The sequence below is a fragment of the Phalacrocorax aristotelis genome, chromosome W, assembly GCF_949628215.1.
Source record: "Phalacrocorax aristotelis chromosome W, bGulAri2.1, whole genome shotgun sequence".
Classification (NCBI taxonomy): Eukaryota; Metazoa; Chordata; class Aves; order Suliformes; family Phalacrocoracidae; genus Phalacrocorax; species Phalacrocorax aristotelis.
Window position 1 is genome coordinate 6,418,626 of NC_134310.1, and position 11,486 is coordinate 6,430,111.

General features: G+C 50.3%; 1 long non-coding RNA gene across 10 annotated transcripts in view; it reads right to left on the minus strand.

Annotated features, from left to right (window-relative positions):
* The window catches only part of LOC142049237 (uncharacterized), a 46,750-nt gene extending 35,287 nt beyond the window's left edge, over window positions 1-11,463 (minus strand). For 4 of the 10 annotated variants that reach the window (XR_012657644.1, XR_012657638.1, XR_012657640.1 and 1 more), the window contains exons 1-2: window positions 6,075-11,334; window positions 5,277-5,387 (exon numbers count right to left, since the gene is read on the minus strand). This is a non-coding gene — a long non-coding RNA (uncharacterized LOC142049237). Of the gene's footprint in view, window positions 1-1,762; window positions 5,250-5,276; window positions 5,388-6,074; window positions 11,335-11,419 lie in introns of those variants that run through there. The other 6 variants (XR_012657643.1, XR_012657642.1, XR_012657641.1 and 3 more) reach the window with 5 other exon arrangements.
* Window positions 11,464-11,486: the final 23 nt, after the last annotated feature.

An 11,486-nucleotide genomic window follows, 5' to 3' on the forward strand; every position in this document is an offset into this window, starting at 1 on the left:
CAGTACCTAGCTACCACATGTCCAGACATGAGGGGACATAACTGTCACCCTCCAAGATGTTTCAAGATCTTGAATGTGAAAAAACCAACTCACCAAACCCTAAATCGCAGGAAAAGTAAAATTCAGGACAATTTTTCAAGGTACTAAATCAGAGAGTGGAGGACAACTTACCAGGTCCATTGGATTATGTTTTAATTGTGACCTTTGGGGAAAAAATTCCTTGTATAAGTGGAGATTAATGGACATTTCAAAAGACACAGTTGCTTTAGCCTGTCCCCTCCCCTCCACATTTTCCTTGGTATGTGGCCTAATGGATGCACCAACAATGTAAAAACCAACAAAAACTAATGCAACAAATAAATCGAGACACTCATCCAACCAACACCCTCTCTGGAAGAGATTCAGATTCTATTTTGACTGATATCTCCTAAAAAAACCAAATCCTTTCTCAGGAAAAATAAACTATAGCCACTTCAGGGAAAAACACTAAGATTTGCTCAGGATCTCCCAGTCTCTGGGAGGCAGAAGCAGGAATCCAGGTCACTGGTCAGGACCACAACGCTGAGCACGCTGGTGCAGGAGAGCACAAAGCATCGGGGAGTACCTGACTTCATCCTGACCCCTAAGGTTTTCATCACCTGGGGCTTTTCTCCTTTTTGAGCAAATATTTGGGCTACTGGTGTTTGTTGGTCCAGCAACTGGGATTTTACCACCAGCCCTGGAGACAGACCCAGCACCACAGAAGAGGCTCCTGGTTCTTCTCTTTCTTGGAATCGATGCCTGTTGACATGACGTTCTGTCTTCCTCTCAGTTCCTACCTGAGCAGTCCAAAGGTTCCTTAGGAAATGGCCCTAATTATGTTTGATGGATGGGGACTGGGGACTATTCCTCATCTCTGTGCAGCAGACAGACCAGAAAGGATACTTCATAGAAGAATTCAACTGCAAATGCCGCAATGGCACAGCACATCCCCAGCCTGACTCCACATCCCCAGAACCTCCACCGTTCCCAAGGCTTTGAACACTGAGCAGAAGGCCACGGAGCGGGGAGGGAAAATACCAAATTAGTGTCCTGACGTTAAAATTGAGGCCAGGGCCTTGCTGTGGCAGGAACTGGAGGGCCACAGAGTAGGACCCTGTTGGAGGCAATGTAGGCTCTGGAGCATGAGCAAATTAAATAAAAGCCAAAAGAACACAGAGGCTGCAGCACAGAGGATGGAAAAACAGATCTTTGAATAAAACCAAGGACACCCGGTTCCTGTTCCACCATGAATACTTAAAAAGCCTCTATGGGTTCTTCACACCTGATGGAGCATCTCACGCCTGTGCTCCCTGCTCCGTACAACAGCCTGCAAGGCTGCCTGGTGACCAAGGCTGGGCACAGTCGGGGCTAATAGTCCCTGTCTGGCAGCAGGTTTCTTTTTCTTCTGAACCAGTTCCACTTCACCATGTAGCCTCCAAACACTTGATGCTGTACTGGGGCCATCGGCAGTGGCCTCGGCACACAAATAGGAGGTTTAAATGGGAACTGTTGCAGAATGAGAACTTCATGAGCTAGGCTAGTTTTTGATCCCATTGATAGTCTGGACTATCCCTTGCTTTAAGGTGGTTTCTTGGCTGAAAAATCTTTGGGCTTACAAAGGCTCATAAAAGGTGTAGATCACAGGAAATCGCAAAACTGAGTCCAAAATTTTAAGTCCACAAGTCTCAAAGAAAGAAGAGGGTTTCCTAATTAGTGTCCTTTTCTACATTCTCCATCTTACCTTCTCTAATGGCAGGAGAGAATATCTCACCCAGGAAGATACTCAAACGTCCAAGCCCTTGCTCAAGCATTTTAGTCTTTGCATGTGGGCACAAAGGCTGCAAAATATAGTGGAAGAAAGCAACAGAAAAAGCCCAGACAACAACACAATAAACCCCAGGCCTCTCAATTCCCATTCAGTATTCAAGCTGAAACAAAACAACTTCTCTAAACTCTTTGCACATATATCCACCTCAATGACTTGGAGATCACCTGGCAGGAGAAATTAGGGCTTTTTATATTACAGCAGAGAAAGGTGCAAGAGAATACGCCAGGATAATTTAGTTTCAATTCTATTGGCTGCAGGTAGATTAACTCAGACCCCAGAACACAACATGCTCATGCAACACCTGCAAAGGAAATATTCCTGTCTGGGGAAGGGGGGTGGGGAAAGAAACAGGATTAGCCAGGTAAATTCCTCAAACAGGTTTTCTGCAATCACACAAGCAGTTGCATCAGTGCAAAGGAGAGAACAGTATGGGGCAGTGGAGGCAGCTCACAGGAAGATATGTTCAAGGAAAGTGATGCTTAACCAGACTCAAGGAAGAGGGAGAGTGTGCGAAGCATTCCTTACCCTGACTGCAGTCAGGAAAATCACCTTCTGCTTTAGCTTTCCCAAACCTGGCCATGCAGGAGCAAGGAGCTGCAGGCAGACAAGAAGGACTGAGCTCCTCCCACCCAAACATGCTTCTGCCTCACTGTTTGCCTTGTGGCAAGTGCCACAACTCCTGCTAAAACACCACCCCACTTAACCATCCATCAGCACTTATCAGGCCTTATTGCATTTTAATCCACTGTCATCCCATCCTTTACAGGGAAATGGGATGAAGCTCCAGCAAAGTCTGCAGAACGAGATAAAGGTGCCTTCTGCAGCCCATCCCCGCAACACAGCCACACACCAGGGTGGCCCCGGCAGGCTGACGCACACAACAAAGCTGCTTGGTGCAGCCGGAGGGTGATGCCCATTCCAGCCAGGACCTGTCAGGGCACCCTGCCCTGAGCCATAGCACCCTCAGCATCCACTCCTCCTGGGATCCCGCAGGCTCATAACCCCCTCTCGTGGCAAACGCACAGCCCACTGCTCCCTAACCCCATGCAGGAAAGACTTTTCCAGCACTGGATCCCACTCTGGATTTCCAGAGCCCTTTAAAGGTTCTGCCAATGAAACACATGAATATTGATGATTTGCAGAGATGCAGCAGAAAAAGCAGCTGCAGGGAGACAGACTCTCCGGAGCCAAGTTCAGCAAATGCTGCCTGGTGCAGAACACATCCTGGGGCAGGAGAAAGGAGAGGAAAACACAGAGCTTTTGTGCAGAGAAACGGATTGAGCTTTCAATAGCACTTAGGGGACCATGATCCTACCTTTAACCAGGAAAGCGCACCCCATTCCTTAAATTAAAGTTCTGAAAAAAGCTTTACCCATTCTTAAAACTGAATGACTATTTGGAATAGCAGTTTTACAGCTGGACAGACTTGCATTGCTCGAGTGCTTGCATTAGCAATCCTGCCTTGTAGGTCAAAACCAGCAGGACCAGGCTCTGGCTGCCTATCCCTGACTCACTTTAGGTTGGCTTTCGGAGATTTATTTAAAGCAAGGTTATAGTCTTAGTGTTGTCATTGAGCCTTTTTCACATTTTAACATAGAACCTGTCCTGTACTGTTTTACTGAGCAGTGGCTGTACTGGGAATGGAAGAAGCCCTCATGGACTGATGTCGTATAGCTCCTATATCTCTCCTCACACATCAATAATCACAGCTCCTTCCCATACCCGTTATAGCCCCCGTGCTGCAGTAATGCCAGCCCTCACACATGTACGCACCCCAGGTATCCCCTACTCTTCCCTGCAGTGCCCCCCATTGCCCTATATCTGCTCCCCACCTTGCTGGGCAGGAGCTGGAGTACGCTGTGGCTGGCTTTGGAGCTGTATGTGCCAGCTGGGCACTGAGCTCCCACTCTGCCAGCTGGCCAACCGCCCGAGACCTCGCTTAGAGGGGGCACAAATTTGGGTATCAAACCAAACCACCCACCTCTGTGATACTTGCAGGAATTCAGTGCTTTTGAGAAATCTCCTCTCTGCCAAACGCTGCTGAAATTAGCCAAGGGATTCAACTATCCTTAGCAGGGGGAAGGCTGAAGGCGGGGGGAGCATGCATACTGATACAGGCAGATGCAATCTCGTGTCAGTACTAAGCCAGCCTAGAAGACAAGTGTATTAGTCCCTGCTGAGAAGGGATACGGGGGTTGAGGGGGAGAAACAAATGGGCAGGAAGCTCTCCAGTTCAGGAAGGGGAGTGTCAATGCGCCTTGCAAACATTGCAAGCTCCTCACTTCCATACCAGTACAGTGAGTTCTGGTAGAGCAGCTCACGTTCAGGCTCCAAGACCCCAGCCAAAGCCCATTTGCTTTCTTCGGGACTTTTCACATCCCAGGGATTGCCAAGGTCTACTTGGAAAAAGCTAATGGCTGCTCTCAGTGCTGCAATTCCTTCACCCTCCAACAGCACGAGCAGAGCTGCCAGCAGCTGTTCGACTGCAGCAAAAAGCCAGAAGGGATGGTTTGTCCTGTATAAGCACCCTAAAGCTCACATATGATAGTTATTAGGACTGCTAAACCAAAGCTGGTTCACCCTCTCCCTTGTGCTGTGAGAAGGAAGAGTGAAGTGACATCTTTCCATCTCAAAAGCAATAAAATTTTCTGGGGACAATGCAGCCTGTTCCTTTGCCTCTCTTCCCACTCATCTGCACAGGGCCATGCCCACAGTATAGGGACAGCTGCTGCTTTTTCATGAAAGTGCTGAGCTAGCCTTTAAGTGACAGTGACACTGGCCAAGCACATGCTCTGTGGTTGAGCTGAATGCAAGCGACCGGCGCAGGAACGCTGCAGTCACTGCGCTAGTGCGATCCCTGCAGGGCACCTCAGAGCAGCCTGGGGTGGCACAGCTAGGCAGGGTGCAGAAATGAAACCGTCTGGCTACAAATCCCTTAAGACAAAGGAGATCCCCCTTCAGCTGGACAAGGTCCTTGACACACACCAGAGTATCTCAAGGCAGGCAAGGGCAACTGCCTCCAATACTTGTTTTTTAAGGTATATGGTGAGTCTTCTAGAACAAAGACAGGATGAAAAACTGGCACACCGTCATACCAAGAGTTAGGGGAAAACTGGGGATGGTTCTAATTTTGCAAAACCTCATCAGCTGCTGCGGCATAGGCTGCTCCAAGTTTAGATGACACTGCATCAGTCCTCTCTACCTTTTTTTTTCAGAAGGAGGAATAAAAAGTACATCTACCCTAGTCTGCAGAAATATCAGATGCTAGGAAGCGCTTTGGATAAAACTAGCATTGAGATTTTATTCTTCCAAAACTAATAAAATTGTACTTTTTTTTCTTGCAAATCCATATTTACAGCAGGATGCTGAAGAGGACTGAGCGAGTGGAGGAAATGGCATGAGTTACCTTCCTCGTCTTTAGCAGTACCTGCTTGTCCCGTGGTTACAGGCTCAACAACAGAGTCATATGTAGAAGAGATCAGGAGAAGGTGGATTCAAAGCAGCCCCTTCATTCAGGTGCCTCAGGAAGAAAGGTGAACTAAAGGGTACAAAAGGATGCTAAGAAACAACTGGCTCCAAAATTCAACCTAAGGGAGCTCTGAAAAGCGCTGTGCTTTTAGACAGTGCTGCAGAGCCCTCCTCCTGAGGCTGAGTGGTGCACAAGCGGAGGTGTTCAAAAACATGTAGACGTGGCACTTCAGGGCATGGATTAGGAGGCCTGGCGGTGTTGGGTTGATGGCTGGACTTGGTCCTAGAGGTCTTTTCCAACCTTAATGATTCTATGGTTCAATGCCCTACCACCTCTCCACCAGCCCTGGAGCAGCATCTGCCCTTGAGCAGGGCAGTTCCCTGGGCCGCTGCAGGGAGCGAGCCATGGTTGAGAGGAGGTAAGGTCCAAAACCAATCAAGAGAAGAACATGCTTTAGCCTTTTGTTTCTAAGCCTCAGTACCCACCACTGAAAGCAGCCATGTGTCAGTCACAGGACACACTATCACAATTAACAAGCTAAACAAAGCCATGTGTGACCCTAAAAATCAACAGATGTTGTTCCTCTCTGACTCATGCAGGCAGAGCAGGCATGAGGACAGAGGCAATAGCAAAAATCCCAGTTTGTTCGCCATTCCTCAGCTCACAAGCTCCCCAGCTCATCTCCAGGACTGCTGCTGAGCCGCAGAGGCAACACGCTTATAGGAGCCAGGTTTTGGGGAGAAAAACATTGCTCACCTGGAATCCAACAAACAAGTTGTGCCAGCAACTGGGAGAAACTTGGCACAGAGGTTCAGCCCAGATACATCATTGAGTGCAGCTGCTTAGGATAGCCTGGGATCAGTCTTGCACAAAAGATCCTTCTCCATCACCGTGTGGCACTGAGGCTCCATCCACATGTAAGAAAGAGACGCAAAGATGAGCAAGTCTTATGGCCTGAACCCAACATGCACACACATGCATTTCGACATACATCCTGCATGGGAAAGGGTAGAGGCAGCCTCAGTCTGCCTGGTGGAGGCAGGCGGTTGTGCAGCCGGGGAGCTGCGGGAGTCACGGTGCTGGGATGCCCAAGCAGGTCCCAGCAGCAAACCTGCAAGGAAAGCTCCTCTGGGTGAACGGGAACACACACTGCGCTGGTGAGCAGCACAGAGATCAAACTGTTATTCACCAATAACAGGAAAAGTCACCAAAATAGAAGTTTCTGAAGATTCCAAAACTATTTGTGAAATAGGGCCAAATTTTGACTAATAGCTTCAGCCAAAATGGAGAAAATAATTAGAAAAACATTGAAATGTGTCATTTTTAGTGCTTCTTCTTATTTTTTTTAACTGAAACATTTCACTGTGGAAATGATGAAACATTTTAGTCACAGCAGGATCTTGGAGCCTTTGTCCCAGTGAAACAGGAATGTTTATTCAGTTTGTCACTTACTGACGAGTTAAATGTCAGGAGGAAATCTCAGTGTTGCTTTTTCATGTAAAAGTTTTAAAAAAAACCCATGAAGATTTTGTCTGGTGGTACAGGGCATTAGAAGAAGCCAGCTGAAGGCAAGCACCTTTCTTGTCGAGGGCCTCCCCTGAAGTCCCACAGAGGACAGAGCTACAGGGGATTTGCCAACCTGCGTGGAAAAGTGACGGGGTGACCTCAGGGGAGGTCGGGTGGTAAGGGTCCCCCTCAGGAGCCTCTCCCCCCACCAACCCAAGGACCTCCCCAAAATGGCCCTGGGAACAGCAGAGTTGAGTGTGATGAAGGCTGGGAGGGACATCAAAGACTGGTGTGAAAAGCCTCCCAGAACAGGAGAACTGGGGCCTTCCCCCACTCTTGTGCCCAGGGGTGCTGGGGAAAGCCACATCCTGCCTCCTCCGTCATGCAGAACAGCCTCTGCCAAGAAATCAGCCTCTCCCGTGACTGCTGCCTTGGCTTAGACTTATTTTAGGGTCTGATGAAAAGACTTGGGGTCTTCTCCAAGCTTTACTAATGAAGGGCTGAGTGCCACAGCCAAGAGACTCAGGATCCCACACTCCTCCCTGGCTCCCACCACTCCCACATGAGCCCAGATGTCCTGTGTCTTCCCTTCCCTTGCTCCCTCCTCCATCAGAAATCCCTGCCCACACATCACGTAGATTTTTCAGGTCCACAGGCTTACCACCGTGGTTTATTGTCACAGTTTCAGGAGCAATCATTGCTGCCATAGGTGGTACGATACCCACAACAGACCCTGAACTCCACTATCAGTGCACTGGAAGCTTGTCCCAAAACCACACAGACCTTGCCCAGATAATGACCTTTAAGCACTTCATCCATGGGCCAAACACTAAGTCAATGCTCTGAACAGCTCTTAAACTAGCCAAGAGGGAACTACGGCAAGAGACATTTTTCTTAACGCCATTACACAATTGCCTGCCCAAAGCCTGGATCAGCCATTTCCAAACATTTGGGCAGCACACCCCGTTTCCAACGTGCCTCATCACAAGTCTTCTTGGGGCAGACATGGCATGGAGGTTTTTTGGGGTCTTGGTGTGGGGTATGGAGGCCCCAGCATGCATCCACATGAACTGCCAGCTGCTGGGAGGAGACTGAGACATGGTGATTACAGCAGAGAGGGAACTGGGAGCTGGGGCATGAAACTAGAGAGGGGAAACATTTAGCTTTAATCTTGGAAACAGCTTCCTGATAGTAGATTTATGAGCAATGGGAATAGTCTCCTTTGCAGAAGGCTGGAAGCGCTGTTGCACGGGGCTTTAAAAACAAGACCGGATAAAGGAGTATACAATAGACATGAGGAATGGGTTTCACTTTGTCCAGAAGATGGATAGGACCTGATGGTTCACTTCCAGCTCTAGCTACCCTAGCCATACATCAGCAGAAAATCTCACACCTGCCTTCTGTGGCATTTGCCCATTTACATGATTAACCAGCAAAGGTTGTCAGAACATTACTACACTGCTATGAAAGGCATCCAAACAAATGTGACCAGCCCAAATTTCTGTCCCTGCTTTCACCCTGCTGCAGCTGTGGAGGTGACCTCTTGGGGCTGCTACAGAACCTCATTTTTCAGCTAACACCTGGGTGTAGTAGCCAGAACCAGGGGATTGACACATCCGACTTTTGTGCCGGAGCCCGTGTAAGGGGTATTTTCATTAATACATGTGTCTTGTTTGACTTGGATGTTGAAGTAGCTGAACTCTTTCTGACTTAGTTCTCCCTGTGTATATCTCACACTTTCCTGTAATCAGCCTTTCCTTTTTTCCTGACTTGGCCTTTCCCAGTGAGTTCTTGGGTATCGATTTTCTTCAAGGTTGCTTTAGTGCTGCTGAAGGATGTTAAAGTGACAGCTCTAGTGATCCAAGCACTATATTCGCCCATGAAAGCCGCCCAGCTCAGGCAGCTGCAATGCAGGCTTCACAGCTCCTCACTCCCCCGGCCCTGCTTCCAACCTCCGTATGACCCAATTACAGCAAGGGGTGAAAAAGTTAAAGCAGCCAACAAGAGCAGCACCTCTCCATACCTAGCAGAGATTCCCCTGCCTTCCTTCGTACACATCCTCTAGCAACCACGGGTGAACATCAAGCCACTCGGCTGCGTGCGGCTGAGCCCCCATCACATCGGGCCATAGCAGCTGTGCGGATGCACGATGCAGACTGCAGCTGGCTCCAATTTGGTGCCCAAGAGGCTGTGGCAGAGCTGACAATCCCCAGGGCTTTGTGCTCTGCTCTCAGACCCTTCATCAGGGTCTGCTGGGAAGCTTGCCCGAGGCTCAGCCTCATAAAACTGCCGAGCCAGTGCCCTGAGAAGGGATTAGATGCAAAAGTCTGTGACCTCCGCTGAGTACAGCAAGTCAAAAGCACTCTGACTTCAGGCTTATTGCCCTACAACAACATCAGTGAAATCATTTCATTAATCCCCAGGGCCTCATTTCCTTCCTTCCTTCCCTCAGCCAAGCTGAAGCTTAAAATAGTACTTTGCATTCCTCATATTTCACTCCAAAACTAATTAACACCCAATCAGCCAAAAGCTCTTCTCACAGCAGCCTGGCTTGATCATGCAACCTGCCCACCCTTGGCAACAGCAAAAGCACCCTACCAGGCTCCCAGCTCCGCTCAGAAGATGTTTCTGATGGAGCATCTGGAGACAACTGCACTAAGGCAACAGAAAACAGAAAAACAGTGAAATTAAAGCCCCACGTGCAGTCTTACCTCTGTCCCACGTGCACACAACTCTTGCATGCCCATAAACAAACTCACACTGTGGTAATTCCCTGACACTGCAAGTACGGCTGCTCTTCACCAGCTTCTAGCAACCCCTAAAGGCAAAAACCCAGGTTACCTTCTGCCTCCTGGTGTTGGTACTTGCACCACAATGCAGGGCTAAAACCACAATCCAGCCTGCTTTCCTGGGTGGATGGAAACAAAGAGGCCATTTTTAATTCAGACAAAAGGCTGGGCAAAGCCCTTGGGTTCAGGGCAGGGAGGGGGGACAGGAAAGAAGATGGAGCATGGGTCTTTCTTTCTTTGGACTTCACAGCTATTTCACACTGTCTCAGTAGCCCAGGCCAAGCATGAGTCAATCAACATGACTGTGCAGATTATGGAGCATAACTGCAAAGGAAGGGATGCAAGCCTAAGCTGCACAGGAAGCCTCACCCAGGAGAGCTCTGAACTCGCTACCCCAAGAGACACCAAGCCCCCTTGCTACAAGATCTTTCTTGCTCAAGGCCCACATGCACCAGGCATGGGTTCAGAGGGTCGCAGACAAGGTGCAGGCAGGGACTACGGACCAGGAACAACTGTAACAAGCATCCCAAACACATGGAGAAGACGTGGCGGCTACTTAGGAGGGAGCAGAGGTCAGTTCGTGCTGTCTCACACTGAACACCCCACACTTCAAACCTCAGTTTGTTTTTCATCCTGAACTTCTACCCACAGACTGAATGCAAGGGCAGACTTTGTGCTCCAGCCAGTCTCAGGAGCACCGGCCCTCGCTCACTGTGTTAGCAGGACAGCCTCATTAATGCAACCATCAGAAACGCATGGCAGGACCTTAGATCTGGAGTTTGCTTTGTGTTAGCTACAGCCCATACCAGAAGACAACGCCAGCCTCCAGAGACAAGGTGGCCTTGTGTCACGGCCCCTTCATCCATTCATCCTGCAGCATGTCCACGGCAGGACGGCACAACAGCACACAGCCTGCAGAGAGGAGCACAGACCAGTTTTTCCCATGGGCCATCAGCAGTGGAACGACAAAGCCCTCCTGCACCTCAGCTGGGTTAGGCTTGAAAATGTTTCCAAAGGGCAATATGGAAAATCCTGTTGCCAGAGAAGCTGCAACAGAATTCTGCCCATGGGGCAGCTCCAAGTCAGATTTACGGCTCTGTGCAACAGGAGATGGCTTGTCCCCTCAGTTTAGGCTGTGCACCTAGCAACCAGGCCTTACATTTACTGGTTCAGTAAAAACCCCGAACGTACACAAACCCCACACCAAGCGCTCTGCACCTCTGCAGAGAGCTCCGTCTTCTCCAACTGGCGGCTATGAAGAGGCAGAAGAGCCAGACCCTCTCCCCAGAAGAAGGGAACCCCTCAGAAGGCATGAGACAAGGGCCGAGAGGTGGCTTTTTCCTGTCCCCGAAGCTGTGACTAGCCCTGCTCCCACACGGCAGCGAGGCCTCCGGCAGCAGGGGGGTTCATCCCTGTTAATCCTGATTGCCTCTCAGGATGCCACCCAGGAGGTGCCCCAAAATAGAGGGGAGCCCTGAAGAGCCGCAGGAAGGGCTGACACCTCTCCTGGGTGCAAGGGAGTCACACCAGCCTCCTCCCCCCACTCGGGTCCCCCCAACACAGGGGGCCGCAGACAGCCCCTGGGCCAGCCCCGAGCTCGGGCACTCCCCGGAGCAGCGGGACTGCCGGCCCCCACGGCTCCGCAAACAGACCCCGGACCCACCCCAGCAAGCCCAGAGCGCTCAGAGCCACCCACAGCCGGACGGACACGGCTCCCAGCGTCGCGGAGACCCCACCCAGAGCCCGCAGCAGCATACCACGCCCCTCCCCCCAGCCCATCCGCCCGCCGCTATGAGGCGGCCTTGCCTCAGCCGGGCCTTTTACACCCGCGCGCCGGACTCGCGCCCCCGTCACGTGGTCCCGCCCCGCCCCT